The sequence below is a fragment of the Geospiza fortis genome, unplaced genomic scaffold (genome assembly GCF_000277835.1).
Source record: "Geospiza fortis unplaced genomic scaffold, GeoFor_1.0 scaffold275, whole genome shotgun sequence".
Classification (NCBI taxonomy): Eukaryota; Metazoa; Chordata; class Aves; order Passeriformes; family Thraupidae; genus Geospiza; species Geospiza fortis.
In genome coordinates, this window is record NW_005054341.1 from 4280960 (window position 1) to 4304580 (window position 23621).

The 23621-nt window shown below is 41.2% G+C and overlaps 1 protein-coding gene across 1 annotated transcript in view; it reads right to left on the minus strand.

Annotated features, from left to right (window-relative positions):
- EML6 (EMAP like 6) overlaps nucleotides 1–23615 on the minus strand; it is an 89237-nt gene extending 65622 nt beyond the window's left edge. The window contains exon 1 of the mRNA XM_031058291.1: nucleotides 23537–23615. The gene's annotated coding sequence lies outside the window, so the exon portion shown is untranslated. The remainder of the gene's footprint in view (nucleotides 1–23536) is intronic.
- Nucleotides 23616–23621: the final 6 nt, after the last annotated feature.

Genomic DNA, 23621 nt, shown 5'->3' on the forward strand with positions numbered 1-23621 from the left:
TCCAGGGAAGGCAAAAGAAAGCAACGGGATTCCTGGCTAAATGCACTGATGTAAATTCCAAGGCACTCTGATGTGGGATTCACATTCTCTGAACCTGAGAGAAGCAGAGAAAAGAATGATCAAAACAATTGTGATCTCATTTGCTGCTCCTGCGTTGTGCCAAAGTAGAATGCAATATGGAGATTGTTTACTCACAGTGATGGTGTTCTGTTTCCTTGGCCTGTCAGGGCCAGGTGTGTGTCCAGGCTGTTGGTCAGCAGACAGTCACGAGGTTTTGTTGAGTGCTAGTGCAGTTTCAGTTTAGATGTAGTGTAATATAGCACAGAATAATACAGTATAATAAAGTAATTAATTAGCCTTCTGATATCACAGAGTCAGATGCATCATTCCTCCTGCATGTCAGGGCCCCTGCTTTTCCAATACTCTCACATAGCTGCAAAACACCTCTTTAACCCAAGTATCTCCAAAGGCACTTTTACACAAACCATCCATTCAGGATGAACCAGTAAAGCTCAGGCAATATTTTAACATTATGTCTCATTAATAAAAGGTCTGTTAGGAAGATGATCTTTCAGGGAACATTTCCTTTTCCTTCCCTTTGAAAATCAACAAGCCTGAATCTAAGCATCCGAGGCTGGAACCGTGTTAATTTAGGATAATTAAAGATGCCAGACACGTGTTTCAGCAGGGTCTGATGAAATGCTCTATAAAAGTCATTAGTGGATCCATCTGGTCTGGGGGCCTTGCCAGATGGGAAACTCATACTACCTCCACAATTTCTGTTGCAATGATATCCTGCTCCAAGATTGTTTTTTTAATAACACATTAGAAATCCAATGGACTAAAAGTATTTGTTTCTTGTCTACATTGTATTTCTGTCTATATTGCTTTTCTGTAACAGGTTCCGTACACTTGTAAACAGAGTAGGGATCTGAAGTTCCAAATAGAACTGAGTAGAAAAGTTTAGCTGTGGCTCAAGCCTCAAAAGGAGCTACAGAGAAGGCAGAGGTGCTCTTTTCACATGGATGCACAGGGAGAGGACAAAGGCAAGAGACACAGAGCTGCTTTGTGGGAAACATTGTCTGGATCCAAGGAAAACATTCCTCACTAGAAAAACTAAAGATCAGAATAGTTGCCTAGAGAAGTGGTAGAATTCCCCTCACTGGAAACAGTTCAGGATTTAATTGGCTTGACAGGACCCCAAATAACCAGATCTAAGGCTGTGCTCTCAGGAGAAAGTTGGATTGGGTGATCTCTGGAGGTCTCTTCAAAACCAGAGCTTTCTATGGCTCCAAATACTGAAATACTTTAAGAAAGTCTGAAGTGATAAAAGTAAAAATGCATTTTGGCTCACAGCAGTTAGCTTGCATTAGATAATTGCTCCCTGATGCTGCAAAAAGCAAGCACTTGGGTTATCTTTAATACAGGCATACAGAATTGAGGGAGACCTCAAAATGGGTGTATCAGATGTGAGATAGATGTTTAAATCTCACTATTCTGGGTCTTTTAAATCTATCACTGCACTACCCTATTCATCAGACAGGCAAAACACTTTTTCACTACAGTAATGAAAACCTGAATGTTTGCTTTTGTAGTTTTGGTGCATAATTCATATTTTCTATTTCAGATGCCATATTAATTTGAATCTTTCTATAATTATCCTATCAGCAATTCATTGTTCACACAAACCAAAGCTGGCTTCCAGAACATCCCACCTGACAAAAAAGAAACTTTGAAAAGGAAAAGGAAACAAACACCTGCAGTTCTGAACGAAATCACTGTTTCAGGTGGACTGTCACCAGCTCTTGACAATATAATTCATCCTCAGTGCTGGGATGTTTTGCAATTTAAAGCAGTGTGCAAATTTGATGCTAATCTAAAACAACTCCAGATAGTTAAACACTGATCAATTAATCTCTACTTCAAATCCACCCAGTTTTAAATTTGGGATAACATTTCCTGTTTAGACAAACCTTTACAGAATTCTGCAGTGCTAGATCATGTTAATGGAGACTTGGGGAGAGGCAGATACTGTCTGTATTCTATCAACTCTCTTCAGGAAGTCTCTTTTCACAATGAAAGAGTTGTTTCTTGTTAAAAACCATCTACAAACCCCACAGTTTAGCAGAACAGAGAACACACCAGGTCTTACTTCAGAATTTAGGTCAAACTTGTGAAGTACTCAGGGCAGTGACTCTGCTACACTTGAACAATGGACATATTAGACAACAACAATTTTTCTTTCTCTGCAGCAATATCTCTGAAGAAACAATATTTCCAAGAAGCTCCAAGCCTGTCACAGAATAGCCACAATGTGCCAGCAGGTATTTTCTCCTTTGTTGCCTCCTCCTGCTCCTAGCAGGACACTTCCAGGCTCCTGGAACACCAGGGAGCTTCTGCATTTCACTGCTCACACAGTGCTAAGGACAGAGCTGTCCTCACATGGCAGCAAAGAACACAAACACTCACTCAGCAATTCCCCTTTTCATAGAGCAAAATGAGTTTCTTTCCTCAGTTGTGGGGTCAAAAGGGAACTCACTGTACAGACAGAGCTATTTTTGCAGCAAAATAAGGCAGGATGCAGCCTGATCCCTGTTTCTGAATACAACACAAAACATCATCAAGCTCCATTGAAAGGAATAATGGAACAAAGACCAGCAGTTAAATGGAAGCAAATGCAGGGGGCTTCAGGAGCAAGGGAATATCAGAAAAGGAAAGGAGCCAGAAAAAGGGAAGAGGAACAAGGCAACAACAAAACAACCTGCACAAACCCCTCCGGATCTGTAAAAATGGAGAGAACATTGAGTAGAAAACTGCTGGAATCTGACAGGCTAATCCAACATCTAATCTCCCCCCAAATGAGTTCTGAAACACCAACATCACAACCCCATTTTGAGGAAAATCCAGCTCTTAGTAACACAGGAGACTGTTGCTCCTGCACAATCACAGCTCCCAACCTTTGGCTCCTCCAGCACAAGCCTGAGACTTGCAGAGCTGGCAGGCACATCACACCCCACAACAACCAATTTTATTTGGCATGTACCATAGGGCAGGTGAGGGAGGCTTTGGGAGGGCACTGCAGGCATGTGGAACAAATGGGAGAACAGAGAGAACAGATCTGTTAGCCCTGAGACACAGAGACTCTGTGTGCACGTATCTGCATGTGTAATACAGCTGATACACACACTCATACAAGTGAATTGCTTTTTTTACACATCTGAACATATAGCTCTAATGATACTCTTAAATATACTAAATATTGCCACATGCTTCTTGCAAACAACTCAAGTGCAGAGCATATTTATCCTGACAAAATAAGAACATAAATGTTGATAAAAATACTGCAATGGCAACATTTTAATTTACTGGCTTGATTGCTACATGGCAGTATCTTGTTTATATATAACAGAGAACAGGACGTGTACAGAATGATGGGCTTTTCAAAAATCATTTAGGCATTTTTTAGGTCCAAGCTCTTACTATCTGCTCCACTGTGGGTATTCCCCTCCATGCTCCCTGTGTAGGAAGAAGTGTGATACAGACACAGGTTCTAGCATTTACTCATCACCCTGCATCAGCAGGCTGCCTCTGAGCCACAATCCCATGGCCTGTCCCAGGCAGCTCCCATCTGCTCCTCTGAGGAAGCAAACATCCCCAGAGCAAATGAAGTCAGAGCAGACTTCAGAGTGGCTGGAATCACTGTGTGGGGCTGGGCCACAAACTGAGCCCAAAGTGAATAATTTATGCAGTGGATGTGCAGCTCAGACCTAAAGAAGGTCCTGGAAGCACACAGATGATCAGCTGCTGTTCAGCTCGAGCACACTTAGAGTGCCCTGGGAATCCCAGGGGCATCCTGACAGGGGTTTTATTTCTGACTATTTTCCAGAACTCACCTGAGGGACAATGGTGACAGAAGCACACAAAGTTATAACCACTCCTGCCACTATCCTTGGAGAAGTCCTGCTGACCTGCTCCTTGTGCCGGTGTTTGTTATTCAAGCCCATGGAGTTATTCCCCACATGTCAATAAGGTTTGTTCAGCTGCCCAAGGCTTATTAGAACTCCTGACAGATCAGGTCCCAAAAGTCTGAGCGTGGCAGAACATGGAATTTCTCATGGCACCATGGAGCTACAGAGGGATCAGAGTCAGGCCAGATTTTAAAAGTGAATGGCTTTCGAACACATGATTAAAATTTCCCCAATAACAGAAGGTGAAAGATGTAAAAGAAAAAAAAATACCAAAAAACCTCTTAGAATGTAATGCTTTGAGCAAAAGCATTCTGCACTTTAATTAAGACCAGCTCTGATTTACACTCATATGCATCTGTACACAGAGAAATATTGGGCAGATTCCCAAATGAAAAGGGAACAGCAGCACAGTCCTGCAGCACTGAGGCTCCTCCTCACACATGGCTGACGTTCTCTAATGATTTATTTCCTTGGATAACTCATGGATATTTTGCAACTCTTCAGCTTCTCCCAGTGAAAAGCAATCCTAGAAGATTTTATCCAAAGCTCACATTATAACACTGAAAACTAAGCAACAACAACTGCTGATGTCCTCATGAATTGTGGGTTTTCAGTAACAACTGATCGGGGAAAACACCCAGTATTTCTCATGATCCACACTACTCTATAAATCCCTGCTGTGTAACTCTGAAATTCAACCACCACATTCCAGTTTTCCCACGCATGCTCAGAGTTCCCATTTGAGTCCAATGATATTTGCATTCATGATGATGAACCAAACACTTGTTTTGATGGCCAAAGCAGTTGTAAATAAATACCCCAAACAGATGTACACGACACCCTTCTCAATATCAGCATTGTGATTTGATGCAATCAGTAAAACGGACCTGAAACTATCAGTTGTAAAGAAAAATCTGCTAGAATTGGAGACTAAAAATAGAAGGTTGGGAAAGAGCAAGAACTGTACTTCAGCACCGTATTTGCCCCTACCCTATTCTATGCTTATGATACTTTTTAGACCATGTAACACATTCTGTAATAAAACACACAATAAAGCAGCAAGTAGATATTGGTCTATGATGCTGAGATAAAACCAGCAACTTCAATGCTATCAGCGATTTCTCAGTACATGGAAAGCTGAAGAAACACTGCTGTAAATCCAGTGCTGCTCAACAGGAACCACCAAAACTTCTGTGTTCATCTGGTATAAGGAATTTGAAGGCCAATCTGAACACTGTGATTGGAAATATAAAATTCGTACATCAGATAAAGCCTGGCAGTGAAGAAATCACAGGCTGGAGCCTCCTTCATTTCCTGTGTTCACCTTATCCCAGCCTGGCTGTGGAAACACCAGAACCAAATGCACCCCAAAGCAGAACACAAACCATGCACAGCTGCTGGCAGTCCAACCCTTTATTTTTCCCATTTCATCCCACTCCAGGGCTGAAGCAGCTGAAAATGGCCTGAATGTCGCTGTGCCTTCCCCACAAAGGCAGGGATGTGACATCATTCAGGCAAAGATGAAGCTGACAGCTCTACAACTGGTGGTCCCAGCGAACAGCCAATCTGAGCACTAATTAATTGCCCACATGCAGTAATTAATTAACTGCCCGCAGCATGGTGATAGGTGCCAATGGCCCCCCGTGCTCACGGCAGGAGCTGTTCCCAGTGGGGGATTCTCCTGTTCCCTCCAGAGGCTGACTCAGGCACAACTGCTCTGGCATTGCCTCCAGCTACTCTGCTTTTTGTGTAGCCAACAGTCAGCACTGAATACGGGTACAACTATGCAGATCACAGTCTGAATCAAAATATTTGCAGCTAAAAAAGAAGAGAGGGAAAATGGGAAGAAAATTTCGGAAACAGGACAGACAAAAGACAGAGCTGACAAAAAGAGGAATCATGGGGGAGCTGCAAAATGAATATAGAAGAGGTGATAAAAATAACCAAAAAGCCCAGAGAACAGCCAAGGAGAAATAGGAAATACTGCAGAGAACAAGGGAAAAACCCAGCCATTGTCACAACTTGCCTGGATCACTCCCACTTTCATTTTTAGTTTAAGGGATTTCATTTCATCCTCTTGAAAATCCTCAGGTATATTCACATCTTGGACAAATTGTGTGGTCTAACAAAACTCCCAGGTTGTGGTTAAAAAACTCACACTGGGATAATAACACTGTTTGTATAGGTTTGCCCTCACCTGAATATAAGAAATAAGGATTTTAAGCCTGGGGAAAATGTTCCTTCTTCAAGGGCAGCAAACACACAGCTGCATCCTACTCGAGCAGCCTTCTCATGGCTATCCTGCCCTACAACATCGAAAGTTTAGGCGCTTCAGTGGCAAGAAGAAGAGAAGAGGAAGGGTTTGATTCCATAATGTATCAAACCAACACACCCTGAGCTGCGTTTCACAGGTCAGAAGCAGATCATCCTTTGTATACTGAATGTCTGCAGGAATGATAAATGTGGCAATATTAGATGTGGCTGGTAAAAAATGTTCATTTTTAGACCCCTCAGGATAGGGGGAGCTTTCAGTGCTACTAAGAATGATTTTTTTCTTGTTATCTTACAGGAGTGCAAACCCAAGACCAACAACTGTTCTCAGGGAAAATATCTTTCTATTTTAGAGGTTGAAAATCAGCAAAAACAGGAAAGAAACAGAAAGTTCTTATATGATCATGTGGAAATCCTGCTCCCCGTCTGGCCATGCTGAAGTGAATAACAAACACCAAGTGGGGCAGAAACCACTGCAGAGCAAACAGGAACCATATGTAACATCAGAATGGGTTTGCTCTCTTAACTTCCAGTCACAATGGATCAGCAGCAAAGTCATGAGTTATCAGTTCTATGAACACTCTTGCCAGGCTTCTGAAGTTCTGCTTCACCAGTTAATTACACAGAACACAAACACTACTCCTAAAAATTCAAACACTGTTTATAACAAATACTTCTTATAAATCCGTTTTCCTTTTTTCTAACAATTCAGACAAGAAAGCTTTCTCTACAATTACCAACAAAACAGTTTTATTTTTCTGAGAAGGGCACTTACTAAAATAAGTGACTTTTGTTACCTTGCTTCACATTGTATGGCACAGCCTGAAGATTCTAAGTATCAAGTGTCTCCTTTGTGTGAGACAGATTATACTAAACCTCTGTTCAACTCCTTGGATAACAGAATTTACCTGGTTTCCCAGAGCCTATTCTAGCTGCAAGACCTATAGCCTATCATTAAACAAAAAGCAGCTAAGCACCATTGCTTTTACAGCAAACACACAGAACAATTAAAGACTAAAACCAGCACCTTGATTTCAACATACTCTGCTGTCCTGCTGATGACAGTTATGCAGCACCATGGCAAAACCAACAAATGATTCACCAACAGAATACAATCCTCTGCACATAAAACCAGAAAAATAAACAGGAAAGCACCAAAGCAACACACTCAGAATTTAATGCTGATTAGAATTTCTCACTGCTTCCCTTTTAGTCTTCTCTCCTTTCCACCACAGGCTTTGTCAGTGTGATCATTTGGTTGTTTTAAAAAGCCTGTGAAAAGTGCCAATCACTTGTTTTAAAATTTTAAAAGTAATACAATGGTTATAAGAAGAGTAACAGAAATTAGAGCAATAAGAATTTGGACAATCAGAGTTAGGACAATACAGGACAATAAAAGCAAAGAATTATGAACAAACGTTCAGATGCTTTCCTCTTGAAAGCATGGCTCACTAACCAAGAATTAACTCTTAAAAGCAATAGCCTGTTGCATATTCATACATCTCATACACGATTCAAAAACTCTTCTCAAACAAAGGGTGTTTTCTGGTTATGGTAAAAAAAATGTGTATTTTATGGTTGGCATTTCCTCCCTTCATCTTGTAAACCATGGTCAGACTCCATGGAGTCTGTGAGGAGACTAGCTCTTCACAATAAGGAGGCAATAATTCTTCCTCTTTGGGATTTTAGTGGCTTGTTGCTGTTATCTCAGTGCAAAGAATTTCTTGACTATCTCATCTCTTTCTTGAGCTAGTTAAAAACTATCTTACATAGCACAGTTTCTATTTTAACATTTTGTTATAACCTAAAGCTATATTTAACACACTACTTAAGTGAATGAATACAGCACAACTTTCTAACATAATATTCATTATAATATTTGCAAAAAGCCAATCATAAAATGCACATTTTTCAGAAGCACTCACCAGGGCTCCAGAGCAGCTTGGAGAGGGCAGTTTAACAACTAAACCCTTCACAAAACCTCCTGCTCCCTCCTCACTCCAACTGACCCCAGTTTGTCACAAATGAGGGCCTGGCAAACCCAGGTGCAGAGAATTTCACTGCTCATTGCCTGGGTTAGCTCTGTTACTCCCAAATTCTGCTGATTAAATTCAGGTGAAACGCTCACCTGAGAACAATCTGTGCTTAACAGGTGGCAGACAACAGAAAACTCCACAGGACAGAGGTGCTTTTTATCAGAACTAAAGCAAAGACTTAAGTCCACATCAATTTGACACCACAACATTCATTCTCCAGCCAAGGCCTTTATCCCAGTGGAATCTCTGGTGTCTGAGGCAGGGATGTTACATTAAACATCTCGTGGATCTGAGGTGTTTGCTTGGCTGAGTGGAGGTCTCTAAATGTCTCAAGAAAGGAAGCTCATTTTGAAGCTTTTTACTGAAAGAAAATCCTTATTAGTCACAAGTAAGCAAAGGACACACTTTTAATGGCAGCTTGGCTCACAGCACTGCCTGCAGATATTTGAAATGTGTCCAAAACTCAGCTGCTCACAGTGAAGGATGGGGTGTATTTTGCTCCACTTGTGGAAATACACCTGAATACTCTCAATTCACATATCTTAGAAAAATCACCATCAAGACACACCCTCCCTTCACTCAGCACATACAGATATTGCTGAGTTCATCTTTACAGAAACTAGTAAAATAGCTGGGAACTGTTACCCTTTGTGTAAACCCCAAAAGTCTGTGAATTAAAGAAGCTGCACATCTATCAAGTGGAAGGCAGAAATTCACCTTGGTCATTTTTAGAAGTTAATTGTATACAGAAATTATAATCAGGAAAAAGGTTTTTTTTTTTTTTGCTTTTGTGTTTCTTGGTTCATTTATTATTTTTATGTGTAAAACAATAGTTCTAGGACGCTTAATTGTTAAATCAGCTTTGTACAGTCACTTACAAATATTTTAATTGTTCCACTTTTAATTTCTTTTTAACACTTAGTATTTTCCTTGTTAAAGATTTCCTCTAATTCATGTACTACCATGTTGTGTAAGTATTTTATCTGCTTTTATTTAAAAATATATTAATCTAAGGAGAAAATAAGGGAATGACTTTATCAGTTACTTAGAAAATAAAGTTCAGCCAGTCTGGAGTGCCATACAAAGCAGGCTGCCTGAGCAGTTAGAAAATCCATTTTATTATTCCATCAATCCACTGTCTAAAGAAGTAAAAGAAAGAAGCAGCTTCAAATGTAAATATTAATAATAATTTCACAAGCCAAAGTAGAATATTCCTTTGCCTTCTGGAATCTCACAAAGGCTGTGCAAGCTCCAGATCTGTATTTTTTCAGACTCGTGTGGATATGAGCAGTGCTTTCAGATGAGAAGCTGTAATTCATCAGGACTAGAAAATCAAATTTCTTCTTACACTTCTACAATAAAAAATCTTACTCTGGAGAGTCCAAACAGCAGGAGTTAATAGCAACATGCCAAGTGCATCAGACATCCCCTGTCTCTGCTACAATTGCTGAAATGAAATAAATCAAAATGCTGTTTTCCCCAGAGTTGTTTCCACAATCATAATGTTTCAAGTGCACATTAAAATGTAGGATTTGAACACAATAAATTGAGCCTACTCAAGTTACTGCCCAGGGTCTCTGGGACACAGCCCAGGATATTGTTATTAGAAGTTTGTACTGCAAACCAGTTTCTGAGCTGATTTGGGGATTCAGATCTTTTGTTGTGCTCCCAATATAGGCAAACTGATCAAATAGGAAGCAGAATTAATTTAGGTAAGGGTGCATTGGAGGAATTCCCAGATTTACCATAGAAGGAAGAATAAAACTGAGGAGAGTTCCATGCCAGTAGTACCTAAGTTTGCTGGCTTAAATTATCTGTATTACTGACACACTTGCAGCTCAGCTGAAATTACAGCTGTCAGTATTTTCTGATCAGACTTGGATTTCTGAAAGCAAAAGATTAATAGAGATGGCTGGTGTGGGACACATTATCCACATTCTGCTCTCTCTTGCAGAAATATCAGCCGAGTCGAGGAACAACCAGAATTTTAATGCATGTTAATTTGAGCAATGCATTTTGCATACATTTGCTTTTATTTTTGTATTCTGCAGGCAGCTGGAATAAGTAAAAAAAGATCTGTAATCATCTCAGAATTAGGAAAAAAAATTGAAAGCCAAAGCTTTATTCTGTATTCATTATTTAAATATTAAAATAGTAAAATTATATTCTTTGGCTTTCATGATCTTATAATAAAGCCATAAACATATCTAGAAGTGTTTTCACTTTTACTTGAAATGAGATTCATAACATGACTGGAACACACCTTACAAAACATTGTTTTGTTTAACATGGTATTAGACAATAGTAACTTTTTCATTTATTTGAAAAATTACTGAAATGATTGCACTTCTATGTAATAACATTCAAGTTATCTTATTTGGCTGAAAATAAGGCTTTTTTAACTGAATGGAATTTTTAACTTTTTCTAAACTATCCAGACCAGGTCGAACAGGATGTCACCTCTTATCAGTATTTTAATACTTCCAGGTAGAGTTCAAAAAACCCCCCATAAACCTGGAGATTGGCATCTATTTCCCAACAATTCCTCATTTTAAACCTTCACTTCGAGGTGCAGGTTTAGGAAGAGGAGCCTTTGTAGGTTTTCATTTAATGCCTTTACAGGTAATACCCACATCTGAGTCCCAGTTCTTCCCGGGCAGGTGGAAATAGCCTGTTCCATAAAAAGTTAGGTTTAGGTTTCAGGTGAGTGTTTTGGGAACAATCCAGCCCCTTCTCAGAACAAACACCTCCACTGATGAATTGAATTGCCCTCAGCCACTCAGGGGAGGAGCCACAACAGAAATATGGATTTTTACACAAAAGGGTGAGAATGGAACAAGCAAACAAAAAAGGATGCAAGAACAGAATGAAGAGGAAATCAGACAGCAAGGAAACTTCCCATATATTAGTGCAAGAATGTCTTAGAGAGGCTGAGGCAGCCTTTAGGGGGTGACTGTGGGGTCACAAGGAAGAGCAGATTCCAGCAGCTGAGTGGGAGTTTAATTGATAACTCTGCAGTCACCCCCTGAAGGCTGGTGAGAAGCACTCATCTTCATTCACTCTGTCAGCTGGGCCTTCTTGTTACAACGATGGAAGAAATATAAATAAAATTAATTTGAGAAACAAGGAAAAATATTCAGCCAAACAAAGCAAAACCTAAAATATAAATGAGGATTCTAATTAAGAAAAATAAAGTTTGTGTTCAGAATGTATGAGATGCTGCCAAATTTTTCTATGAACCAAATTCCCCAGGGCTTTTGCTGGTTTCTGGAAGAGCTGATCAAAACCACAAGCTTACATTTTCAAGGTAAGATAGGTGGAATGTGTGGCATGCTGTATGAACAATCAAGTCTGGGGAGCCCCACATCCATGAGTAATCCAAAAATGAAACAGGAGACCAAACTACTCAAGTTGTCATTCCTTTGGAATTTACCCCTTTGGGGGGTGGATGCCAGAGGTACCAGTAAAGCAGTTCTACCTCACTGACTGAGGGAGCCAGGAATAAAACTGAAATCCAACATGTTAGAAACAGTATGCTAACATTCCCACAGGAATAAGCAGTGCAGGACATAACTGAAAATGACATTTGAAATGCCACAGTCTGCCTTCAGAAGAGAGAAATGAAGAGCTAAAAATCCCCAGGACCTCCTAAGCACAATGCAATGTCTGATGCCTTAAATTCATGCCGACATGCAGTGAAACTCTTCTGTTTTAACATATTTGGGCATGTTGTCCTAAAGCCACAGCACAAGCCCCAAAGAACCATGGTTGTGGCAATTGCTTTTTTGGTGATTCTCACCTTTTTTTTCCTTTTTAAAATTTCTGTCACATACTAGAGGGAAAAACCCCTCCTGTCACAATGCAAGAGATTTTTTTTTAATGCAAACATTTCCTAGGAGCCTAAATTTCTGCCAGCACTCAGAAAAAGCATAGTTGTGCCAATATTGAACAATTCTACGTAGTCCCAACTGCTTCACAAGTCCAGGATTAAGACCAGTCCATTAATAAATGAAATTAAAGGACATCAGTCCCCACTGCTTCCTGCAGCACAGCCAAGAGGGACATGAAAGAAGTAATTGTGTGATGACATTTAGTCAACAATTTATTTGAAAGCCAAAAATATAAATTTTTATATTTATGCATTATATAATACTGCATTTATATATATATATATATATAATATGTATGTATGTATGTGTGTACATAAGTTTAAAAACCCAGAACACCATCCTGCCAATGGCTGAGGCAGATCACAGAAACTCCAGCTCTGTTGATAGCAGCCTGTGACAGCTGCAGCAGATGTTCAGTTTTGAGGGACTCAGGCTGATAAAATTGTTATATCTATAGGGAGAAGAAAGCAGGGAAAAAAAAAGTGTGTGCAGTGCAGTAACTGTCATCCTGTATAAAGTAACTGCTACCAAACTAAATGACAAGGTAAAGAACATTTACCCCTAAGCAGTGGGGAGTCCCACAGATTGGAAATGAAAAATAACAGATACCACAGGGAACATGTGAAATGCAATACACATTCAAGTAACTATTTAATACAGCAAGAATTCTGAAGAGCTGACTTATCTAACAGCAGTGTATTCCTACCTCATTTAGCCTGTCCTCTGCTGAAACACAAAGTACATGATTATTCCTAATTTAAATTCTTTTATGACCCTTCACCTGGTCCAACAGGCAACGAAAATACAATTGTGAAGTTCTACTGATGTAGACACAAGTGCCAAAATATTCCTTGCTCAGACAAATGCATGCTGCTTTCTCAGCTGCCTTACAGGAAAATCATGTTTTATCTCTCATAAGGCCAGCTCTTAGAGAACAAGACTCTCTGTTCAGATTTACAATATTCTTAAAATAGGCCTTTGCAGAAATAAATAGCTGTCACCCATCTCCCATGCAGATCTGAGACTTCCTCACATGCCTAGTCACACTCATGTATCCACCAGGCTCTGGAAAGTTTAAGATCCACACCCTGGTTCCCATCAAAGCACTCAAACAAGCCCTGGAAATTCAAGTATTTTCTAGAAATTTTAGACATGGAAGATTAGTATACTTCCAAGCTTTCAAAGTGATCCATCTGTGTAACAGAGCAATTCATATGTTCGCTCATAAGGCAGTGCCCACGGAGTCATCACCACGGCTGGAAAACAAAATTATGTCTGTGCTAACTCCACAGCAAGGGAAGAGAAATGGTAAAAACTGAGGACAGTCTGGGAATTTAGCAAGTTCTCTGAATCAGATAACTTCCCTTCTGTGCTGGCTACAAAATGGATAGCTGGGGAAAAACATCAAGGGAAAAGGTTCAGAACCTCTATTTAGTGCTATTTTAGGCAACAATGGGCAGAGGTTTGAGGAAAGCTGCCCTTGCACGTGGAATAAGCTCAGGTCCTGAACCTTGAGGGCTCAAGGGGCACCACAGCCAGACAATGGAAAGAAACCACACAAATACCTGACACTGTTCAAAGCACACAAGCCACATCCAAATCCAGCTCAACAGGAACTTGTCATGTCTATGGGATTGCCTTACAGTAGCTTCAAAATGAACTCTTATCAAATGTAAATACAGCAAGTTTCAAATAGCAAGTTATGCCATGTCGTTAAATTCACGTTTTCCATAAGTAAAACTTTCAGTATTGGATTTCTGAAGAAGCAAAGTGTCACTGGTAGTGCTCACCAACCTTCCTGTTCCACTGAAAGACGCATCAGGCATTTTGAAAAGATGCTCACAAACCACTTCAGCCTCTCTGTCCTTCCACAAGAACCAGCTGCACTAGGCACCCTCAGAGTACAGGACCCTCCCTATTATTCAAAACATGTCTTTCAATGCAATTGAAGATTATTAATTATCCAACCAGTTATTAATTTTACCTGTGTTTTAATGGATGTGCAGCCAGTCACAGACACAAATAGGAGAGAGCAGGTGTGAAGTTATGACACCACTAAAATCCATGACATGCTGTATTTAAGGGAGATTATCATGATCCAAAGAATGCCTTTTAAACTTCTGTTTTGTGAGACTAATACCAGGAGTTATATAAACAAACATGCAATTGTGCATTTCTGTGTTTTTATGTAAGCACTGTGATTCATTTTCTTGCCTATTACTATTATTTCTCTTTTTCTCTTGGTTTCTTAGCCAACTCTTCAGAGCAGAGATTGGGAACCTGGAGTTGTGCTTTCAGTGAAACCTCAGAGAGCTGGGCTCATCAGAGCCCTTTTTGCTGTATTTTAGGCTCAGTGCTGCAGTGGAGGCTGAAGAGTTTTTGCCATTATGTAACTGCCTGGCAGCATGTAGCTTCAGGCAGTTATAATCTGGTTTACTGCTTGTCATTTGCTAATACTTGGGGTTTTTTTCTCTAGCTTATGCTATCAGGGATGTTACAGGGGGGTTTGCCTTCCCAGTAGGAGAGAGAGAGGCTTCAGCCCCAGCTGCCATGATCCTGTGGAGAGCACAGCACATCTCCCTGCTCCCCATGCACTGAGCCACCAGCAGCATCCAGAGCAGCCATGATCCTGTGGAGAGCACAGCACATCTCCCTGCTCCCCATGCACTGAGCCTCCAGCAGCATCCAGAGCAGTGCCCTGTCCTGCCACACACAGGCTGGGCTCTGCTGGTGGCTCCATGTCCCTGCCCTGCTGGTGGCTCCATGACCCTGTCCTGCCACACGCAGGGAGGGCTCTGCTGGTGGCTCCATGTCCCTGCTCTGCTGGTGGCTCCATGTCCCTGCCCTGGGCTCTGCTGGTGGCTCCTGTGCCCCTGGAGGCTGTGGCTGAGCAGGATCTCGGAGCACAAGCCCGGGGTAAGATTTAATTCCAATAAAATCTGCTCATCGAGTGCATTCAGCAGGGCTGGGCAGAATTCCAGATTTAACCATAGCATGGCAGCCAGCCAGGAGTGGGAAATAGCAACACAACACACTTGGTGCTGTGCAGGGACAGAGAAACAGGTCCCTGTACCGCTGACTGGAGATCCTAAATTCTTTCAGAGCAGTAAAAATTACAAGCTACTAAAGAGGCTTCACATGTCCTTGATAACAGTTTACATATCTACTTGTTTTTCTATTCTCTTAGAGTTTTCCTGGGCAAAATATCCTTTTCCCTTCATTCTTTTCACCCATGGCAGATAAGACAAAAGATACATCACAGCTAATTCTTCAGTACAAACCTAAGGTAAGAATCACAATGGACAAGCTCCCCCTGGGAAGGGAGCAGCCAAGGGCCAGTGTGAGGGCTCCTTTATGTGTCTGCACTCTGCTCATTCTGCAAACAAAACTAAAATGGTATTTTTCATGCTGTATTTTATTTCTCTCTCCATTAACTCAATCTTCTCAAAGGAGAAAAAAAATTAAATCTGAAAATCTGATAGAAGCCATAGGAAAACTAAATCTGAAAATAAAACTAACAAAAAACACAAAGCCCTCAAAACTCTATGTTCTTGGCTAAATTCTATTTCAAAGGAAGAAATCATATCTATTTTCTTAAGATTGAAATTATTTATAAAATTGCTTTTTTTATAAAAGTATTAGTGTTCTCCCATGGAGGACCTGAATTTATGAAAAGTGATTTCAAAAAGGATATCAGGATAACTTAAAAGGATAAAAGAAGAATTTTAATAATGTGAACTGTTCTTGCCAGAGAGGAGATAAGATGGAAGAGAGATGAGCCTAAAACAATGTGTAGATTCCTTTAAAAATGTGATCTTCCTCCAGTTAATGGAAGGGAAATAATGGGAACTAGCTCTCTTAATTTATTCTTTGCCAAAATTTTCTGCCACAATATGAAATGGCAAATTTTCATTTGAAATGAATTTGAAATATTTATTTGGAGATCTGTGATACAATTATATCACAAACTCTATATTCCAAGAGTCCCATATCCAAAAGAAGGCCCCCAAAACTTTTGAGTGCATTCTGAGTGGCATGACCTCTAATGAGAGAAACCAACTGATTATTTGTGGGAAATAAAAGGAGGAGGGAAATGCAAAAAGAGGGAAGGGAAGGGAAGGGAAGGGAAGGGAAGGGCAGGGAAGGGAAACGAAGGGGAGGGAAGCATTCCAGGAAAAGGGAAGGGAAGGGAAGGGAAGGGAAGGGAAGGGAAGGGAAGGGAAGGGAAGGGAAGGGAAGGGAAGGGAAGGGGCATTTCTTTAACATCATTATTTAACAACATGAAACAATCAACAATCTCATCAAGTCTCAAAGAAGAGAATGGGAGTGCATATGGAAGGTCACAGTGCTCTGCTGTGCATCTTTTGCAAACGCCCAATCAATTATTACTTATGGCCACAATTAATGAAATCTGCCAGACCCATGGAATGACGTTAACCCAACCTGCGGCTACGAAGACACAACAGAATTCCTGCCTGGGATTTGAGTGGGTTAATTGTTTTAAGTATCTTTTGTAAAATTCTCTTTTCTGCAGCCCCATAGCCTGGGTGCAATTCTTTAAAACTTGGTTCTGGCATTAGAATGTAAGAAGGGCCACCCGAGGCAGAACCTGGGGCGTGTCTGGAAACAGGAACTCCGGGATAGACCCTCAGCCCTACCAAGCCTCACGTGTACACAACCAGCCCAAGCAGGGCAGGTGACAGCAGAGGGACAGTTCACTGCCAGGCCACAGCTACACACCCAACCAAACCACAGAGAGCTCCCTGGGGAAAGGCAGTTCCATTATTCCCCTCTTGGGAAGGAGGGACTGCATTATAAGGAGTGCAGCACAGAGATGCACATCCTAAAGCAGCCTGAGATCCCAGACAGAGCCACACAAACCTCTTTAGTCTGACAAGAAAAAGCTTTAAAATGGCTCTCTCAACTAAAGACAGCTTTCATAAAGACTCATATAATAGCCTTTTAGACACTTGTGGCCACTCCCAGATGCCACATATTTTAAAAATCTCAAACTACCCCCCTGTGGAAGTAAAAGGCCAGCACATATGCAACAATCACTGCATCTGCACGAGACCTTGAATCAGGAACACAACTGAACATGATAAACTTGTTTTACAGCCAATAAGAAAGAGCAGTTTCACTGAACAGCAATTCAATATTTTTTTAAATAAATAATTTCTAAACAGATGAGAATCCCTCAGAATCCTAGAGGGCTCAGGAGCCTGCTGTAGACCTACTGCTAAAACCTCATTTAGGTGCAGCCACACTTGTACATGCTCAGCACTGGTGTGACCAGGGCCAGAGAGCAGGTCCCAGTGGCCTCACCTCTGATCTGCTGCCACAGAGAAGCCACACAGAAAGCTCAACCTTTCCCTCATCATAGATTCTAGCACTGGGAGAAACCAAAAGGTCCTTTAAGGACCTTACAAAGAGTGCTCAAACACTAGAGAGATGAAAGGAAAAGTTAAAGAAATTTAAATTTAACACCTTTTCTGGTCAGACAGCAGCTGACTGTGACTAACCTCCAGTTAAAGAGCTCCTAGGATGCAGAAAAGGAGGCACGCTCTGCCTAATCAGGGTGAAAGCAAAAGGGCTCCAGCCTTAACTGCAGGTAGAGCTGTAAACAACTGAGGGTGTGTTTTGTCTTTTGTACTACAGTCAATTTCTAAAATAAACAACAACTCTTTAAAAAAACCAAGAAAATTTTTCTTCAAAAGTACAGCTCATCTTGCCCAAAACTGTTATTCTGCAATTAATATTTGCAAGTAGTAGGTTACTACCACAGTAAGTGATACTTTCAATATTTATCTCTACGTGTGGATAACAGTTTCTGAGGATGAGGAAGCAGACATTTGGCATGAATAGATGCCCAATTTTCATGTGGAGGCATCAATATTGGTATGACTACATATAAACTGCAGTGCCAGTCAGCAATTTTCATGTAGGGTTATGCCTTGAACATTCAAGTCTGCTACAATAATGGAGGCACTCAAAATTCCCTATAAAAAATCCAGTAAAATCTTTTGTACTAGGGAGTGTTAGGCAGCCAAAATAACAGGGTTGCTGTGTCACTCTGAGAGTAACCTTTATTTTATGTTCTGTTTTAATTACCATCATTTTAGTGAATTTCCATCCATCTGTCAAGGAAGAAAGAACAAACTTCACCGCCAGCACCCACAGAAGTTCCAGCAGTAACGTCAAGCACAGCGAGGTTCATTGTGCTGCTGGAACACTTAAAGAAGCTTGACATAAACAGAGACTCAGCCTTAAGATCAGGCCTCCCTAAAGCTTTAGGAGTCTGTTCTCAGGCCTTTATAAATACCAGCTCTGAAGGGGAATTTAAATTCAACATGTCTCTTGGACAGCCAGCGCAGACAGCTAAATGTTCCTGGGATAGAAGTGCACCTCATGAAAAACAAGCTGATCTTCCAAAGAACAGTTTTTAGGTGGGAAGAAAAGGAGGCATTTTTGCTCTTCACCAAAGTTCCCAGTACAAAAGGATAGGAAAAGTGAGGCCAATACCACAAGCAAGCCTTCGCCTCAAGTAATGAGAACAACTAAAGTTCCCAAAAACCTGAGCAGTTGGCAAGTCAGCAAAAGACCTTTTTACAGACCTCCAATGCCCTCCTACCTTCACACAGAAGCATTCCAATACTTGGAGCTGCAGGATTTTTTTTTTTATTTGAAATTAAGTTAACTCATATGAAAACATTCTCTGTGAGTTTTCATCCTGGTAAAGAATGATTACACACAACTACCTGACCATCATGACTACTGGCCATCTGAAATCAAGCTGAAATAAAATAAGTTTAAAAATTGCAGAGTCTCAACACATAGGAAATGTAAAAAAATGTATTAAAAAATTCGGTTTAGACTGCTCTGGTTAAAGGCTGTGGATAAATGATGACCATTCTCATCAACATATAGTGACAAATGCCTGCTGAGCTTCTCTCCACTTTTAACTGATCTAAGTGTTTCTAAATCACTTCCAATAAGATACTGTGACTGTATATTCCAACACATCTGATGCATTAATACAGATATTTAAGAAACCAATTTATAGCAGGTCACACCCTGATAAAGACTTCAAACTTAAGCACAGCACAGCACAGCACTCAAGTAGAGGCAAGAGGCCACTGGAATTTTATGGAATAAACAGCATTTTCCCAAGGTTTGCCAGCATTGAAAGCAAAGGAGGCAACAAGCTGATTAGAGGTGTTTTTATGGGGGAACTAATTCCTTTCATACAAAACTCAGTTAACAACTTGCTCCCTCAGAACAGTTCCCAAAACCCTGCTTCACCCCAGGTGTGCCACATCTGTTAAGTCGGGATGGCTTGGCGGATGCACTGGTGTAGCATCCACATAAGAAACAGGGCTGGAATTTCTGTTGGTGAAAATCTCTCCTAAAATCTCCCCTAAAATCTCTCTTTTAGGTCCCTGAATCTCAGCAGTCCTGTGGGGTCACCTCGGGGGTCTGAAGTCCAGGGTTAGCCCAAGCTGCAGGCAGTGCAGCTCCCATGCACTGATGATAAACAATAACCACAGCAACCTGAACACCACTCTGCAACCAACACCTGCTGTCACCATCCAAATGGTGGCAACTGACAGAAATTTAAAGTATTTTAGATCCCTTAATAAGCATAACCCTATAAATAGAGATATTATAACACATAATTTTAAATAAAAAATATTAATGTACAATTCAGATAATCTGTCTCTGAGGTTTTGACTTGCACGGCTCTGCAAATCAGAAATTCCAGAATTATATTTACTGTGGTCAGCAAAGCACAACATTGCTTGAAGGATGTACTCCTTTTTTCCCCAAGACAAGAGATTCACATCCTGACACACATCCTGTCTCCTGAAACGACCCTTGTGGAGAACAAGCCAGGCCTCCAGCGGCTCCCGCAGCCCAGGAAATCCCATCCCCGCTGGCACGGCCGCGCTTTAATCCCAATCTGTCACACAGCAGCACCCCAGCACACTGAGAGCAATATTCTGATAAATCCCACACTGTGAGCAGCCCTACATAAACAACAGCCCTGCAATCCATGGATAACAGCAGGGCTTTGCAGGTACTACAGACACCTGGGAGGGGGAGCAGGCTTGCTGCCTCACCAGAGAGGCATGGAGGCAGCCAGGATGCAAACCTGCTTTTGTGAGTGCATAACATACAAAATGTCAGATTCCACAAGAAACCAGGGTGTGTGACAATGTAACACATTCAGGACAACTGCAGAAATTCTTGGAACTCGAAAACAGGGAAAAATAATTTTGTCACTACACCACAGGAAATATTTCTCAGGGTTAGGAGTCTCTGTTCACAAATGACTTCTGCAGAAACAGATAAAATCAGTTGTATTTTAAGTGATAGTGAGAAGAATCTCAATGGGTTATATTCTTATTTCTGTGGCTTTTACATGCACAAATCGCAGAAAAATTATAGGAAAGAACTGTCTCCAAGACTTACTTGAGAGAAAAACAAGGATTGATCATTACTGTTCTACAAGTAATGCCCAATATTAAAGTAAGGAAACCTGTTCTTTTGGAAGTTTTCAATTATTGTCAAAGCCAATGCTCTGGAGGTTACTCACAAACTCCTCTGCAAAGAGGGCTCACTGACAGGTTAAATCAGTGGTTCAGGACCTCATCACCTCCTGGAGTTAAAGGAGGAGGCACTGGAAGCCCAGCACCTGGTGCTGGCTTTGCACAGAAAACAGGACAATTCCGAGCTCCCTTGTTCCTGCTAGAACATCGACCTTATTAGCTGAGTGCAGAACATTCAGTTCTTGTACAGGCAGAACTCGCCTTTCAAACGGGAATCTTGGAAAAAAAGGCATTTCTCCAATACAATAAAATTTAATCCAATACTTTCTGCTCTGCTTTAGCCCAAAGTAAATTATGTCCAGCTGCATTATCTTGATGCAAAACAAGAGACAGAACTATTAATCTTGGAGAACATGTTAAACATACACACCTGCCCTTCTCACCAAGGACAAATATCCCCTCTCATGACTTCAATAAACACTTCAAGGTAACACACAATATTACTTCTGAGAATCGTGGGGTTCTCATATTTTTTTTCAACAAAACAGCATTCACAAAAACACAAAAAAATTCACTGAAGGAGACAGCAGCAGTCCTGAGAAGCAGAAGATCTCCCCACTTGAAGGTCTCCCAGTCTCGGTGATTCACAGTATTTTCCAAAATCCAAGTTTTCTTTTTTAACAGTATTTCAAACCTCTTTAGAAATGACAACCTGTTGGACTGCCAATGCACACCCTGCTGTTTAGAAGCTGGTCTCAAGCAAGTAAATCCCAAAAAACCCCAGAAAAATTGGATAAGTACATTCATCCATTCATCTCAAATGGATGAGAGCTGTGAAGCTTAAAGTGTGAGAATTTAAATTCCCACATTTATTAGTGATATCAGCAATGACCACACAAGGCACCATCTGCTCTGAAGTGCTCACAATGATGGGATATTACATCAGCAGGGACTGCACAGTGCACCAGCAGCAAAGGAGGCAACCACCAATGCCTTGGTGCAAACAACAGAATATTCCAGCAGCAGTCTGGGCAGTCTGTCCTTCCTTAAACCCCTCGTGGTGACAGCAAAGAGCTGACATGAACTGTTGCTCAGCTACTGCTCATGCCTTCTGGACCCAAATGTTTCATCCTTTGCGGAAAATACAGTTTTCCACCAGAATTCTGATGGTGTTGCAGATCAGAAACAAAACCCATCTTTCCAAAGCATGAGTTGGACATTCAGCAAGTCCCTCAAGACAGAACTGTTTGAACACATGGTTCTGGTTTCCTTTAAAGAGCCCAACAGGCAGAAGCAGTGTCCAAGTGCAAAGATGAGACATCAATTCTTTCTATCCCAGTTGTGCCTTCTAAACATGACACTGCCAAAAGCAGACTCCCAGTGTGACAGGTCTCAAAGTAAAGGGTAGAAGCTGTACAATACATTTGGTTTGGGGAGGGAGGTGCTGTCAGGTGTTATAATAACAATTCAAACATAAGCACAGAAGTACATAACTCTCTACATGCCCTACACTTCCTGTACCAAAGAGTATCAAATGTTATGTCCACGCAACAAGCAAAACTTTTAATTTCATGGTCCTGCAGATGTCTCTTCTCCAAGCAGCCCAGTGTCTATTTTCAGCAGCCTTTTGGAGCTGATAATACCTTTGGAACCAAAATAAACTTTGATGCACATGTGTACTTGATGAAATGCTGCTGCTGCTGCTTTAATGCATCCTAGAGAGGGGGAAAGGCTGCTACGAGGATATACAGCAGCCAAAGGCTCTTCCTGGGAAAAGTGGAAGGCTTTCTGCAAACAAGGATTATGTGACAATTGTGTGGTTTGGTTACAGAGTGTCAAAACTCTGGCTGCAGCAGATGCTTCCACAGCACTCCCACACCATGAGTCACCTGGGACTGTTCTGGTTCCACATCATCCAGGAAACGCTTCATTCATGCTGAACTGGGTGAACAGGGAGGGCAGCACATAGCTGTGCTCAGAGGAGTGGCATCACCAGGCAACATCCTTCGTGAGGATATTCTAGGCTCACATTTCTCTCATCAAGTAGTAGCTACATTAATTTTCTATTTTACTGATGTAAATTTCTGTATTCTGGACAGATTTTTTTAAAGACTACCTTGAACATTGTAATTGCATTTTTATTTTGTGAGGTGCAGTAAAAATATCAGCATTTCTGTAGTACGAAAACATCAATTAAATCCACTTCTCAGGCAGAATTTGAGAGAAAGGAACAATGAAGTGGACAGATGAGGAGCAAGACCTGGCCATCTTGCACCAGCATGCTTGAGATTGTTTGCCTGGAGTGCAAACAGCTGAACTTGATTTTGATTTACATTTTCTGGATATTAAAACCAGATTAGTTTGAGCTACGTGCCAGATTTATGGCACTCTCATGCTGGGATTTGCTGAGGGTGAGGAGAGCTGCACCTGCCTTCTGCACGAGGTCAGAATTGATGAGCTGGGGTCCCAGCTCAGGAAACATCAAGGTACTGGAACCACGATTTTGCAGCACTGTTGCACTGAGATCTTTCCAGTGCTGAAATGGAGTGCTTTGCTTTTGGTGCAGTGCAAGAGAAAAATTTAACCTTCCCTCCGTTATTATGGCAAAATTTTCAAGCTTTGCTACAAAATAATGATAATCAACAGTATCTAGAGATTCAGCTCTCGCAGAGATTGCTGCTAACAAATCTGAGCTGCTCTAAAACGGCAGGTACAAGCCGAGCTGTAAGAGGCAAGGAGGGGGTATTCTGCCAGCACTACATTCTCCTCCCTTCCCTTTAAACCCCACCCAACCCCACCACCAGAGAAGTCAGCCCCCTTACCTGATAATATCATCGTTGTGCCCGAGGAAGAATTTCTGGCTGTGCTCCCTGGTGTTGTAAACCACGCCGACTCCAGCCACGAAGT